The sequence below is a fragment of the Salvelinus fontinalis genome, chromosome 18 (genome assembly GCF_029448725.1).
Source record: "Salvelinus fontinalis isolate EN_2023a chromosome 18, ASM2944872v1, whole genome shotgun sequence".
Lineage (NCBI taxonomy): Eukaryota > Metazoa > Chordata > Actinopteri > Salmoniformes > Salmonidae > Salvelinus > Salvelinus fontinalis.
This window is the reverse complement of record NC_074682.1, coordinates 21,911,011-21,926,512: the sequence shown is the minus strand read 5'-3', so window position 1 is coordinate 21,926,512 and position 15,502 is coordinate 21,911,011. Positions and strand designations below refer to the sequence as shown.

Sequence of the window (15,502 nt, the reverse complement as noted above, 5' to 3'; positions counted from 1 at the left end):
TGTATGTAGGAAAGTGCCTGTGAGATTCTCCTCTGCTGCCCATCCTCCCCAAGAGGTGAAATAAGTGGAGCATTTAAACAGAAGGAGATGAAACCAGTGGGGTGGGAGGCCATGCAGTAATAGCCTTGGGGAAAATACTTCTGACAGATGACAGCTCTGAGGAGACAGAGAGGCAGGCTTAATGTTGGTATCTCTGGGACCTTTCCAGGCATTACCAGAGTGCCCAGAGTGTAGCACGTGATACTGATTCTCTGCTGTCTGCAATGTTTCCCTCCAGATCTCTACAAGGCCTCTGTCGTTCCTCCAGACCGACAGCTCTACCGTCATCGGACTGTAATTCAGCCCCTAATGCCCCAATCTCTTCATCTGACATGGGTATAGCTGGTGACTAATGATCCCTACTCTCAATAATGCATTGAAATGGTTCCCTCGCTGTTGGGTGGCTTAACCTTTGATGAGGCTCTGGCAGATCTCAGGGCATAACAAGGATTAGTTGATTCATGAAAGCCATTGTAAAAGAAAGGTTGCATCAGAGGATGGTCATTATTTAGGGAATTTAAACAAATGCACAAGCCCAAACAAATGAGAAATGAAAGCTTGAAGAACAGTAGTCTGATTCAATTTCAACATCTGTTTAACAAGAGTGCAAATTGTATTATGTCTCAGAGAAACTGCCAATTTAGAGCTATTTAGAGACTGGCATCCATAATAAATATTACAACTTACAACCATTGTTGCAACTGTACAATGTCATGTATGCAGACATCATACTCTGAGTAGGGCAACAACAAGGCTTCATAGCTACTGCAAAAGACTATGAATGTGCACAGATATTTACATTAAGTCAACTACATATCATATCAGCCCCCCCCAAAAAGTCCAAAAAGTATCAATGCATATTCAGTTGAACAGACACAACTCTGAAAATGTGTTGCAAAGCTAAAAAAATGGTCAAGTTGATATCACAATGAGTCTCCTGGCTGTAAACCAGAAGCACTATTCGAAAAGTGCATGTAGCCCTTTCCTGCAGTGACCTAGTGGCCTAATTGGTTGAATGTTATTAATATTTTTCAGAATTTCATAATTCATAGACATTCTTTTTTTTAAACCCGCTGAAAATCCGGTGTTTATATGTCAAACGGTTTTGCTATATTTCAGTCTTTTGTGATGTATATAAAGTGTAATATTTGGATGTAAACTCAAAATGGAATACATTTCAACTCTATATCTGACATGGTACAAGTGTCTTCTTTTTTAAAGCCCATAACCATGTGTGTGAGGTGTATACTTTTGTTTCAAAGTAGATTTGTTTAAGACTACCAAAAACAATCTGTGTGAACCTGATTTAGCCCACTGCAGTAAAAACACACCTAACAGAACTTTGTTTTCTTCCCCCCCGATGGGAGGTTTTATAAATTCATGACAACACCGTGTATATGTTTTCACTCCCATCGTCCTCCATATCTGACGTCCTCCAGACGCACCTCTGGACAGATTGTGTTTTGAATGACAGATGAGAGGAAATGATTCATTTATCAGACAGGGCCCAGGCTGTAATCCCAGGTGCCCTGGTGATCAGACGGCTGATATTACACATCCTCCCCTGGCTGACGGTGGAAGCTGTTAATAGGCCTGTCAATAGATGTGCAGCGGCCTGGCAAAATCTCAACCTCTTCTATAGGTTATCTTTCCTCCCTCCATCCCTCCTCGACTTCTCTTGATGACAGCAAACAAGCTGGCTACCTTTGAAAAATTGACATCCTGTCCTAAAGGAAAGGGGGATATTTAGTCAGTTGTACAACTGAATGCCTTCAACTGAAATGTCTCCTTCACATTTAACCCAACCCCTCTGAATCAGAGAGGTGCGGGGGGTTGCCTTAATCGACATCCATGTCTTTGGCACCCGGGGAACAGTGGGTTAACTGCCTTGCTCAGGGGCAGAACGACAGATTTTTACCTTGTCAGCTCAGGAATTCGATCCAGCAACCCATCAGTTACTGGCCCAATGCTCTAACCACTCGGCAGACTGGTCATCCACGCCACCTAATTCAAACATCAGTTCAAAAAGCTGAGCGAAAGGTGGGCAGTTTGGAATGAGGTGTGAACAGGCCTAACAGATTTCAGGCCTATAATGTTTTATTTGGAAATGGAAATATGTGTTTGCACCCCTGGAGATATGTGTTTGCACCCCTGGAGTGAGGATTTTCTTCAGCTTTCTACAGCATTATATGTGTGAATACATGTTGTGTGAAACATCTCACGTTTCTGGCCACTGTACCAGTTTTGTACATATACAATTATTACAGTGAACAGACAGGTAATTTCAGAGCAAAAGTAACAGGAAGTTATGTCGACAAAGTGAGCTGTTGTCCATGGTGCTGAAAGGGAACATGTGCTAAGTGCACTGTTTTCCCTCACCAAAACACAATTAGAGCCACAGAGGGAGTCAGGCTCTCTACCTTATGGCAGAAATGTGACCATGACAGACACATTGGTATGTATGTCTTCCAATACAAGGCACCCAGCTTTCGAAACCAGGTGTATTGAAGCCAAACTTTAGAATGGGTAGACCTCAATTATGGAGCAATGAAATAATCTAATAAAAAGGCTGAAGGTGGGCGATAATAGACAGCAGTTCAATCAGAGAGCCATTGTCAAACTGTAGGTTTTTTATACAACACAAAATTAAAATCTCCTCCAACTCTTCAGCTTTCAGATTTCTGTGGATGACCTTAGTCACAATTTGCATTGGAGCAATTTATAGTCTCAATGATGGGAGATGGAGGTTAAATGAGTCTTTACAGAAAGCAGCTTCCCTTCCATTACTTTCCAACATGGCAATATTCTATAAACCAGAGTATCTATCTTTCACCACATTTATTTACAGCCTGAGGTGTGTTTCCCTCAGTCCTGTAGAATACACTTCTTTTATTTGAAAAAAAGGCAAATTTACCAGGCAGACGCATTTGCTTTTAACCAATATGCAAGATGCAAACGAGTTCCAGGAAAGAAGGTTCATCGCTTTTTAGTCCCATTTGAAAAGGTCTGGATGTTGCTAGTTTATAATGGAAGAGGAAATTGAAGTGTCTTCCTAACTCATGACATACAAACAGAAAAAGGTAATTTTATTATCCCAAAGTTTATATTATCTGAAAGCACACGATAAAGTATTCGAAACCTTTTTCAACATCTTCCCTGAGGCCATTCCATGAAATGGTCAGAACTAAACCATGTGCATTAGGCAAGTCACCAAAACCATTTGGCTTCTGATCACAAACCACTCTGCAGGATGTGGGGATGTGCTGACTTGGCTGCTCTGTTCTAGTCCACCTGTTCACCAGGGAATGACCTCCAGACTCAGGTAGCAGATCACAGGGGGACTCATCAGCATCATGAGCCTATTCCAGATGAGAGGAGGGGAAAGGAAACATTTGATAAAATAGTGATGAAAGGATAGAAGACAGGTGGAAGAGGGAAAAATAAGTATTCTAAAGTATAAAGTCAACCTTACCTTTTTACACTTAGCTTATTGCCAGCTTTGCCCAACATTTACTGAAATTATGAACGTTTGAGTACCATACATGGATTATGAAGGCAGGAGAACATTGATGCCAGTACTCCAGCCATTCAGAAACACTTTAAACAGAATTAATGCATCTTTTGTTTCATTACCGTCCTCCAGATCTGTATTTACTCCTTTGCTGGGCACAAAATATCAGCTACATTTCTGCTGTTGAAAATGCACGAGTGACGGGAGAGAAGGCTGTTTGAATATTACATTCACAGATCATTGGTTCTCTTTCTTCCCCTCTGGAGCCAATGGGGTGTCATGTTATATCATGATAGGAGACAGGAGCAGGAATAAGAAATAGTTGTTTTTATTCTCTACCCAAAATAGAGTACGTCATGAACATGAAGCCCAAAACAATGCCAAGGTACGCGTGAGGTGAAGGTGTGCCACCAGTACCACCAGTGTGCCACCAGTACTTCTCAGTCAGGCAGGCGATGGTACAGTCTATCCCAGGAGGACCCGACACAGGCGCCATGTGCGCCCAGGTAAGGAGGCGGTCCCGCACACCTGTGGGCACGTAGGCGCGGTTCTCTGGGCACTGTGCAGGTGCGGGTTTCATACACAGGGTCTCCCGTATGTCGGTGTTCACGTCCCACACCACTGGTGCGATGATTCGGAATGGAGGGATGATGGGGGTCTCCTCTCCCTGCCTCTCCTCTGCATCATAGAGGCGAGACAGGGTGTCCGCCTTCATGTTCTTCGAGCCTAGCCTACAGGAAAACGTGAATTGGAACCCGGCGAAGAATAGAGCCCACCTGGTCTGTCTCGGGTTTAGTCTCATTCGCTGGCCTGATGTACTCCAGGTTGGGGTGGTCCGTCCACACCAGGAAAGGATGTTTGGACCCCTCAAACCAGTGCCTCCACGCCTTCAGAGCCTTCTTGAACTCCAAAAGTTTCCGGTCCACTATGTCGTAATTCCTCTGGACGGGGCTCGGCTGTTTGGAGTAGAAGGTGCAGGGCCACAGCTTTGGAGGGGTTCCGGTGTGCTGGGACAGCACTGCCCCGACTCCTACTTCGGAGGCATCCACCTCGACGATGAAGGGGAGTGAGGGGTCTGGATGTGCCAGCACGGGAGCAGTGGTAAAGCGTGCCTTCAGCGTCTCGAACGCCCTCTCCGCCTCCGTCGTCCAACGAAGCCGCTGGGGACCTCCTCTCAGCAGGGAGGTAAGAGGCTCGACCACTGTGCTGAAGCCCCGGATGAACCTCCGGAAATAGTTGGCGAACCCCAGGAATCGCTGGACTGCTTTCACGAAGTTGGTGATGGGCCACGACCTGACTGCTCTGACGTGTTGCTCTTCCATTCTCCACTCCCTCCGTGGATATGAGGTAGCCCAAAAAGGACATGGACCGCTGGAAAAACAAACATTTTTCTTATTTAACATATACAGTTGAAGTTCGAAGTTTACATATACTTAGGTTGGAGTCATTAAAACTCGTTTTTCAACATCTCCACAAATTTCTTGTTAATTAACAAACAATAGTTTTGGCAAGTCGGTTAGGACATCTACTTTCTGCACGACACAAGTAATTTTTCCAACAATTGTTTACAGACAGATTATTTCACTTATAATTCACTGTATCACAATTCCAGTGGGTCAGAAGTTTACATACACTAAGGTGACTGTGCCATTAAACAGCTTGGAAAATTCCAAAAAATTATGTCATGACTTTAGAAGCTTCTGGAGCTTCTGGCTAATTTACATCATTTGAGTCAATTGGAGGTGTATCTGTGGATGTATTTCAAGGCCTGCATTCACACTCAGTGCCTCTTTGCTTGACATCATGGGAAAATCAAAAGAAATCAGCCAAGACCTCAGAAAATATTTTGTAGATTATCCTTGGGAATAATTTCCAAATGCCTGAAGGTACCACGTTCACCTGTACAAACAATAGTATGCAAGTATAAACACCATGGGACCACGCAGTCGTCATACCGCTCAGGAAGGAGACGCGTTCTGTCTCCTAGAGCTGAACGTACTTTGATGCGAAAAGTGCAAATCAATCCCAGAACAACAGCAAAGGACGTTGTGAAGATACTGGAGGAAACAGGTACAAAATTATCTATATCCACAGTAAAACGAGTCCTATATCGACATAAGCTGAAAAGCCACTCAGCAAGGAAGAAGCCACTGCTCCAAAACCGACATAAAAAAGCTAGACTACGGTTTGCAACTGCACGTGGGGACAAAGATCGTACTTTTTGGAGAAATGTCCTCTGGTCTGATGAAACAAAAATAGAACTGTTTAGCCATAGTGACCATCGTTATGTTCGGATGAAAAAGGGGGAGGCTTGCAAGCTGAAGAACACCATCCCATCCGTGAAGCATGGGGGTGGGAGCATCATGTTGTGGGGGTGCTTTGCTGCAGGAGGGACTGGTGCACTTCACAAAATAGATGGCATTATGAGGTAGGAAAATGATGTGGATATATTGAAGCAACATCTCAAGACATCAGTCAGGAAGTTAAAGCTTGATCACAAATGGGTCTTCCAAATAGAGAATTACCCCAAGCATACTTCCAAAGTTGTGGCAAAATGGCTTAGGGACAACAAAGTCAAGGTATTGGAGTGACCATCACAAAGCCCTGACCTCAACCCTATAGAAAATTTGTGGGCAGAACTGAGAAAGCATGTGTGAGCAAGGAGGCCTACAAACCTGACTCAGTTACACCAGTTCTGTCAGGAATAATGGGCCAAAATTCACCCAACTTATTGTGGGAAGCTTATGGAAGGCTGCCCGAAACGTTTGAACCAAGTGAAACAATTTAAAGGCAATGCTACCAAATACTAATTGAGTGTATGTAAACTTCTGAGCCACTGGGAATGTGATGAAATAAATAAAAGCTGAAATAAATCATTCGCTCTCTCTCTATTATTCGGACATTTCACATTCTTAAATAAAGTGGTGATCCTAACTGACCTAAGACAGGGGATTTTTACTAGGATTAAATGTCAGGAATTGTGAAAAACTGAGTTTAAATGTATTTGGCTAAGGTGTATGTAAACTTCCGACTTCAACTGTAGATGATGCTCTAACAGTCTTCCCAGCACAGACCTAGCCAACGAGACATGCTGGGTGTGGTCAGCAGAATAGACCAAAATGTTGTTATAAACCACAAGGCCCCATCCCAGCATGTCCCGGAACACTTAGTTCATAAAGGATTGGAGGACTGAAGGAGCATTAGATTGTTGGGATGCGGGGTAAAGGATAGCTGAACTCAACAGTGGCTTTATTCCGTTTTCGATAGTCAATGCAGGAGCGCAGTGCCCCATTTTTCTTCTTAACAAAAAATAATTTTGAGGAGCCTGGTGACATAGAGGCGGCTGATAAAACCCTGCTGGAGGCTCTCCTGTACGTAGTTCTCCATGGCCTCGATCTCCGCATAGGCGAGGGGGTAGACATGTCCTCTCGGGAGGGCTGCGTCAGACAGCAGGTCAATGGCACAGTCCCAGGGGCGATGAGGAGGCAGGCGTGTAGCCTGGGTCTTAGAGTAAACTCAGTGCAGATCCTGGTATTCCTCTGGTAAATCCCCTTGAGGGGCGTGGTCCGAACTTTCCACCATAGTGCTGTTGACAGACACCGCGAGACACCTCCCCTAGGTTGGAGCAGGGGAATTCCCTGGCTTGTCACCTCCTCGCCTATTAGTGAATAGAGGGCAGGTTGGGGAGAAATTACAATTTTCTCCACAGTAGGAGCAGTGGCCCAGATTCCTCCTTCTCCTACACGCTGCCTCGGGCAGGTCTTCGTCTGGACCTCAGGACGTTGTCCAACCGGATCGCCATGCTGATGAGCTGGCCGAGTGACAGGTTGTCATCCCGGCAGGTTAACTCCATCTGTACCTCCTCCCGCAGTCCGCTGCGGAAAATGGTGACCAAAGCCGACTCGTTCCATTCGGTGGAGACCGCGATGGTCAGAAACACCAGGGTGAATTCCGAGGCAGTCCTAGATCCCTGGCGTAGTCAGAGTAGGTGCTCACCCCCCTCTCAGGAGGGTGAAGCGCTCGTAGGACTCGACCTCGGGTCCTCCTCTTTCCTAGTCCAGTGCCTGTCCAGTCAGTGCTGAGATGATGGTGGCAACCCTGTCTCTCCCGGAAACAGCCTCGGCGTAGCGAGCGAGGTACAGGTCGCATTGCAGAAGAAATTCCTTGCATCTCGCTGGAGTGCCGTCAAAGCGCTCCGGGAGGGACAGGGGTATTCCGCAAACCGGCTCAGATGGGACGGAGGCAGGTAGTGGTGGTGTGGGGCCTGGTGCCAGAACCGGTGCTGGAGACTGAGGGGACTGCACATGCCCCTCCAAACGCAGGATGGTTGCCAGTAAGCTGTCCATGGCGCTGCCGGGTCAGGAGAGACAGTCCTTGTGATGCTGGATTGTCCCTACGATGGTCGCCAGCTCGGCCTTTCCCGTTGTCTCCATTAGATGGGTTGATTATTTTGTCACATTGTATAATGATAGGAGACAGGCGCAGGAATACGAAATTGTTTTTTACATTTCTCTTCCCAAAATAGAGTACATCATGAACATGACGGGGATGAATCACAAAACAAACAAGTATATATATAACACAGGGCTGTAACCCAAACAAAGCGCTAGGAGTAAACCTCTAATAAATACACGGGATGAGACCCGTAATAACAAGTGCACACTAACACGCTAACACGAAAGCCGTACAGGTACTCACAAGACCAACAGACATGGAACAATAATCAACAAGGACAATGGGGAACAGAGGGCACATATATACACATACTAGGGGGAATGGGAACCAGGTGTGCATAATGAGACAAGACAGTCCGGGGCTGGTGGTAATGATCCAATTCAGTGACGCCTAGAAGGGCGGTGACGTAGACCTCTGGAGCTGGTGAATGGAATGAGCAGCAGTACCGGGGGAATCCGTGACATGGGGGTAGTAACATGAAGATGGATTAGATGCTGGATCCTAAAATACCTTACTACTGCAGGTAGAGTATGTTTCCCACAAAGTGTCAATAATCTTGAGAATGTCTTATTCTCAAGCTGCAGTTTTCTTAGTAGTCATTGTTTACGTGATAATGCCCGATAAGCCGGTGTTTGGAGGATATATTGGCATGGGTTTGTCTCGGGACGGCAAACCGTGCAAATGTGTCCTCTAAACACCGGCTTTGAGGGCATTATCACTTTTATTTAACGGGTTACCAACCATTCAAATAATGATTGACATATTTTAATTAAAAACTTTATTTTTATGAATTTATTCATACTTTTTCATCCATATATCCATGAAAATGATGTCAGCTGATTCATGATTTCGACTGGATGAGAAAGGTTGCCTGCCTGTCTGTCTCGTCCCGACTCCCGACATGTTCAATACTATGGGACAGCTGGAGATCGAATTTGAATATCGAAACAATGTTGCAAATGTCGGAGAGACAGACAGCAAGGTTTATACAAATCTCCACTGTTGAAAACTAAATGTTAGTCTAAAAGAAATGTGAGATAATATAGATGCTTTTTATATGTCTAGATGCTTTTTATAGTGGAGATCAAGTTTATAACTGCCCTGGCTGGGCTGATGAGACAGTGGATTGTGCAGTCAGATGGAACAGAGTATATAGGCATTATAACGTCATAGATTTAGCTGGTGGTAACTTGTGGAATAGACACTGGCAGGAATGCACTTTTAACCAATCAGCATTCAGGATTAGACCCACTCGTTGTAAAAAAAAGTTTATACATACGTATGTATACGCTGGATACAGTGCATTATTACCATAGTTCAGGTTCTCTCTGATGTGGTAAGCTCTTCGTGTTCACAAGGCAGCTTCATGAATATTTAAATGTCATATGTAGCTGTAAATAATGCAAACAAATAAAAACACAGTACACATTTACTAGGCAGCCAACAGTAAAAAGCTGTGTCCCCTTAAGGTACAGGTAACTGCCAAAATAAAGAAAACACTTAAATGAGCGATACAAAGTATATTGAAAGCAGGTTCTTCCAAAGAGGTGTGGTTCCTGAGTTAATTAAGCAATTATCATCTCATCATGCTTATGACAGTTGCCCATTATTTTGGCTACAAGAAGAGATCTCAGTGACTTTGAAAAAGGGGTCTCAAAGTAGCATAGGGGGTTTAAAAGTGTGTGTGTGTCTCAGTCGCCAGATCTCAACCAAATTGAACACTTACAGGAGATTCTGGAGTGATGCCCTAAACAGCGTTTTCCACCACCATCAACAAAACCCCAAGGGATGTAATTTCTCATGGAAGAATGGTTTTGCATCCCTCCGGTAGCATTCCAGACACTTGTAGAATCTATGCCAAGGTACATTGAAGCTGTTCTGGTGGCTTGTGGTGGCCCATGCCCTATTAAGACACTTTCTTGGTGTTTCCTTTATTTTGGCAGTTACCTGTAATTGCCTTCACTATGACCGCAGTACAATTGTTTTCAAACATGGCAGTACAGTACAGCTTCCTGCTTGGTACATGCATTTCATTAGGTTATCAAGTTTATTAAAGTAGATTACTTTTCAAGTAAGTCTCAGCATGTTTGAGTGACCATAGATAATTGTTTTCCAGCTGTTTTCCAGTTTTCCAAGATTCAAGTATCATTTTTATAAATGTCTTGTTATATTCCTAAAATGATGGATGTGAAGTGAACAAAGTATGAAACTAATTCAGTGTGTTGGTTTAGCAGTCCTCTTAGTCTTGTTCATTTTAACAGCTCAGGTTTTTCTTGTTATTATCCATCTGTTATGACAGCTTGATTGAGCAGCCAGTCAGTTCAATACAATTCCATTGTACCCCCTTCGCTTTTCTCTTTTATGATAATATATTTCCATGCAGTAGATTGCATCTAGCTGTTCAATTCTGTCACTACACGTGAATGGGGTCATAAGCAAAGACATCTGAACAATGCTTTGTATGGCAGACACATAATAACAGTATTAATGACCAACATGATCACTTTGCTGGGCAACTGAATTACAAACCATGATGAAAATGCATGATGTACTTCTTGTTGTCCATGTTTTCCCCCTTTGAATTCAAAGACCTCTCACATCACCATGATGGGTTTTTGATACAACAATGGAATATTCAGACACAATGACTAAAATAACTCAAGTACCAGTCCTGTCCAGCTCATATTCACAGGTTATATTAAACAGGCAGACAGTACACAATTGATGCGGTTGAATTTGATTATTATTATTCTCTCTATTCCCTATATTCACTCTCTTGTTACTCTGCCAACCAGCTTTGTACTGAATAACTCGTTATATGTTCAACTCCTTCCTGTTCTGAAACCTTTGTGTTTTTAGAGTGCTCTGGCTGTCTGTTTTTCTCTGTGTAATTGGGGCTCTTGGCTAGTTCACCTGGAGTGGGCCAGTGGGGGAGTACCTGCCATCTGTACTGGTGTGGGGGAGCCCAGCCAGCCCACCGGCCACCTAGGGGCCGCTCAGCACCACCACGAGGGTCTGACATCTCTATCGTCAACCGCTGGGTAATGAGGGCCAGACAGCTGGCCGACTGACAGGCTCTGCTACTGCCTCAAGGAAAACTGTCCGAAAGGCATTCTGAGCTTTTCAGCAATGTAAGCAGTTCTCTGGTCAAGACACTCTGGGTTTGACTTTGAAGTGTATACAATGGCACCCACTGCCTGTTTATTATTTAAACCATGGTTGATTTTACCTCAAAATGTGACCTTATTCTGTATTTGATTAATATTGTTCGGGTTATGTCCTCTCCCAGGCTGTGTCTATAGTAGAATAACTCCACAAGAAATGTTATCTTATTCACAAAATTGCCTCTGAGGGTAGTTTATGTACAATTTCAAAAGAGATATTCTAGATGGTCTCTACTAGTCTGATTAGAAGCAAGGAGAAAGAGTACATTGAACAAGTGTGGTTGCAGCAATGAACCTACAGATGTCAGTGTTTTAAAGGGAAATGTGACATTTACATCTCCATATAGAGAATGCAGTAAAAACATATATATTCGAACTTGCTCTGATATTAAAATAATTCACACACCCCTCCCCTCCAGTTTATCCTCGATAGACACACTTGAGAACAAGAAACAAAGAAATATGAAATGTATTGATTGATTCTGTAATTGCAGTCTTTCTAGCTTTTGTCACTATACGCATGAAGTAAAACACGCAATGCAACTGAGCACAGTATGTGAATGTGAGAGCATGAAATGACTCGGTCGTGTGGACAGACTTGTCGATGAAGCCAACGCTCACTGTCTCCCGAAAAAATATTGCACTGAGCCCTCGCGAAAGGATGACGCGAGGGAGGTTTGGTTCAATCCGCACACACTGTACGTGAGATGAAAGTTAACTGATGAGAGTCCTGTCTTGAAGCATACCACCGGCATTCAAACACCGAATGGAAACGTGAAGAGTCTTTTGAAATGTGCAATTGGGGTTGCGAGTTTAGAAAACACGTAGGCTAAATGTCCATTGATCAAATGAGAGAACTGTTTCAGCGTGATACATGAGAATCAAAATTGTCGCATCCTCAACGTTTTTTTCTCGGTATATGGACATTGCGCGCATCACAGCTGACTGTGCCATTGTGGGGCATTTTCCAACCCCAAAGGAAGGACACTGAATTCAGCAGATCCTTTATTCATTCAACACACTAGACACATCATGACTGAGACTTTCTACTCCTCAAGGTGAGTACAATACTAAGATTGATAATTGCAACCCATGAGGACGAAATTGCAAAGTTGTGTTACTTTACGCGACCAGGGCGCATTGAAATGACAAGCGCGCGTCCAAAATAAATGAGCTACCGGTACATTCTTATTGTTCGAAATGTATTTACATACCGGTATATTATTTCAGGGTGTAGGCTATTCAAATGGTAACAATTCCGTAGATGTCATGTTGAATTGAATTATAGGCTACTGTGATATCATCTCGTTTTCCCAGACAGTGAGCAGCTGATGGGCACATAACGCACGCAGCACGCATATGCTTCATGACTTATTTATATGGATATAACGTATCTGACTATCTGGAATATCTCAGATTCTGATAAATTCTCTATGGAGTCGCTCTTTAGTGGTACTGCACAACCATGGACAGATTTCTCTATAGTGGCATCATCTGGTATGATCATGAGAACACCAAGATAAGACCTCTGTGGGAAATGGGTTTTTGAGGCAGGCACTTTACTTGATTGCCAACTGTCAGGGATTCTGGGTTTAGGCAGCAGCAGCACACACAACCTAAATATCCTTTCATGAGACATCATTGTAAATACGAATTTGTTCTTAACTGACTTGCCTAGTTAAATAAAGGTTAAATACAAATAAATAAAATCATCATACTCATCATCATCCTTAAAGGGCATACATCAAAATGTGCATCCTCATAGAGATAAAGGCATCAGGTACGACCAAACCAGCTGTGGAGAGAGTTATCTAATCCTGTTGAGAGGTGTTTGGCCATTATCTGTAGTTGTATGTTGTTTACTGTAGCTTCGGTACACATAGCCAGCCTTGGCACAGGAGTGAGAGCAGAATCATTGGGTTGATGGAGACAAAGTGCAAAGCGGAGAAGAGCTGGAGCCTAAACAGCCAGAGTAGATGCAGCCGCAGTGCAAACTTCCACAATGATGTTTACCAAGCTCATCTCATCTTTGTTCTGTGTGTGTGTATTTGGGAGAGGTATTGGATTTGGTGCCTTTTAGACTCTCCCAGTCAAGCAAACCAGATGGACCCAGGGCTCTCTGTGTTCCTGCTTATCTCACTGGCCAGTTGGACTGAATTTATTCAGATGGTCCCACCAGAGCTATAAAGCTTCTCACAGAGAGGGAGATTGGCCTCTCTCTGTTTGCTCACTAATGCCAGGCCGCTACTTTATCAGTTGCTTGCTAAATTTAGAATTTAAATGGGTCTTTATTTTTGTTCATTTTTTATTGCTACACTGTAATATAATGAGATTGCATTTTCCTTTGGAGGTGACTCAGAATTGCTTCCATTACTGTATTTCTCTATATATTTATTTGCAAGTGCCAATGGCAAACAGAGTGCTATTTTGCTGCAGCACAACTTTCTGTAATGTATTGATTAAATTAGACTTTCTGTAATGTATTGATTAAATTAGACTTTCTGTAATGTATTGATTAAATTAGACTTTCTGTAATCTACTGATTAGATAATATGTAATATCTGTCATGGACTCTTTCGTTTTCATTGCCTTTCATCAGTCATGAGTTCCCTTCATATCTTTAGATTCAATGTTGCAGCACTGCCTAGTGTGTTCTTTACCGAGGTGACATGATCCCCCTTTGGGAAGGATTATTAATTTAAACAAAGAATATAGATAAAAGAATGCAGTTCACTCACATATGAGATATATTTAGCGTGGAGTGATAGCCTGATCAAATGTTGACATTATATAGCTATGGTTGTTGTGTGATCAAAACATCATCAGGAGCAATGTGGGTCAGCGGCAATGCCCTGTACTCTAGTTGCAGTAGTAAGTCAGGCAAATTAGTGTATGTAAAACAATTACACGGTGTGTGACTGCACAGCAGCTCACTACCCAGAGCTGGAAACTCCCCCGTTGCCCACGGAGACACTGATTAAACACAACTTCTTAGATGCTACAGCCTGAGGAGAAGAGCATATGTGAAAGAGGGAGCGTCACAAAGAAAGGCAGGGAGAGAGAGTATGAGAGTAAGAAAGATAAATAAAATCCCCCAAATGAACAACCATTTCTTGTAGCTGTTGTGCTCCCTCTTCTCTTCTCTCCTCAGTCCTCCCTCAAGCACCTGTTTATTTAGAGCCTGAGCCAACATTGAGGTAAAACGACTGCACATGTATATTCAAAGTAGTGGAGAGTGTGGGAGGAGAGATACAGTTGGAGGGAAACAGGGAGCTCACCTGCCATATGGTTCCTTTGGCAGTACACTGCATGCAGGGATTGCTATCTTGCAATATGGCACAATGCCTCCAGATTGTTATCACTATTGTCAAATGCTGCTGTCATAGTGCTATTGTATTGGATGATCTCTTACAGGCTACTTCCATGTTGATTTGTAATCTCTGGCACTTTGTGATGGCATTGTGCCAGTGTAAATGGGTGAGCATTTTAGATATTAAGTGAGACACACTGATGAATTAGTGAGAGAACGAGACCAATGACAGGAGATTGAATAGATGAGCAGGGTTGAGAACTAAGAGATAAGAGCAGAGATAAAGAGATATACAGGACTCTAGGAGGGAATTTGACAGTGTCAGACATGTAATGTGAGGAGGAAGCAATTCCGTATATAGGGGAACGTGATTTGTGCAGCAAAGTCAGTCTCAATGCTTTTATTCCCTGTACCATGCCCTTGACTCAGGCATTAGTGCAGCGTTTCAAGGTAGGGGCAGGATGGACCCTCCATACCATGGGAAGAAGCTAGGCTGATGCTTTTATTTGCAGAGCTCTGTGTGAGCCACCTCCTTGGCCTTATTTACACTTAGGATTAAATCTAGAATGGGGGCTGCCGGTGCACCGGAGACTCCAGAGAGGAAGTTGTGAATAGTAGACAGCATGAATTGTCTCTCCTCCTCTTCCCTGTTTGCTGTGTTTCTCTCTGGGCTTCCAGCGATTTTTGTCAGCAGTGAAGGTAGCAGATGCTCTGTAAATCTTTGATCGTAATTATTCGTGCCAGCTACCTCCATCATTGGCGTCCTCCTCCCTACACAGCCATATGGGCCAGTTGAGGGAAACTGAGGAAACATACAGGCTTGGTCTGAATCAGTTATTATTGGCTTTGTGTGCATGTCCATATAAGGGTGTGTGTGCATGTGTGAATTTGCGCTTCATGTGTTTCGTTCTATTGTGTATGTTATTTCCTCCTCATATGCTGTATTCTGTACTTGGAAGCCTACTTTGTATATGGAAGTCTATTGTCTATCAGTTGAGAGAGCAACATCTGCACTGCTATGTT

The 15,502-nt window shown here is 43.5% G+C and overlaps 1 protein-coding gene across 4 annotated transcripts in view; it reads left to right on the top strand.

Annotated features, from left to right (window-relative positions):
* The first annotated feature begins 11,739 nt into the window (after positions 1-11,739).
* Positions 11,740-15,502, top strand: part of LOC129815146 (plexin-A2-like) — a 59,499-nt gene continuing 55,736 nt past the window's right edge. For all 4 annotated transcript variants that reach the window (XR_008753398.1, XR_008753399.1, XM_055868576.1 and 1 more), the window contains exon 1: positions 11,740-12,227. The gene's annotated coding sequence lies outside the window, so the exon portion shown is untranslated. The remainder of the gene's footprint in view (positions 12,228-15,502) is intronic.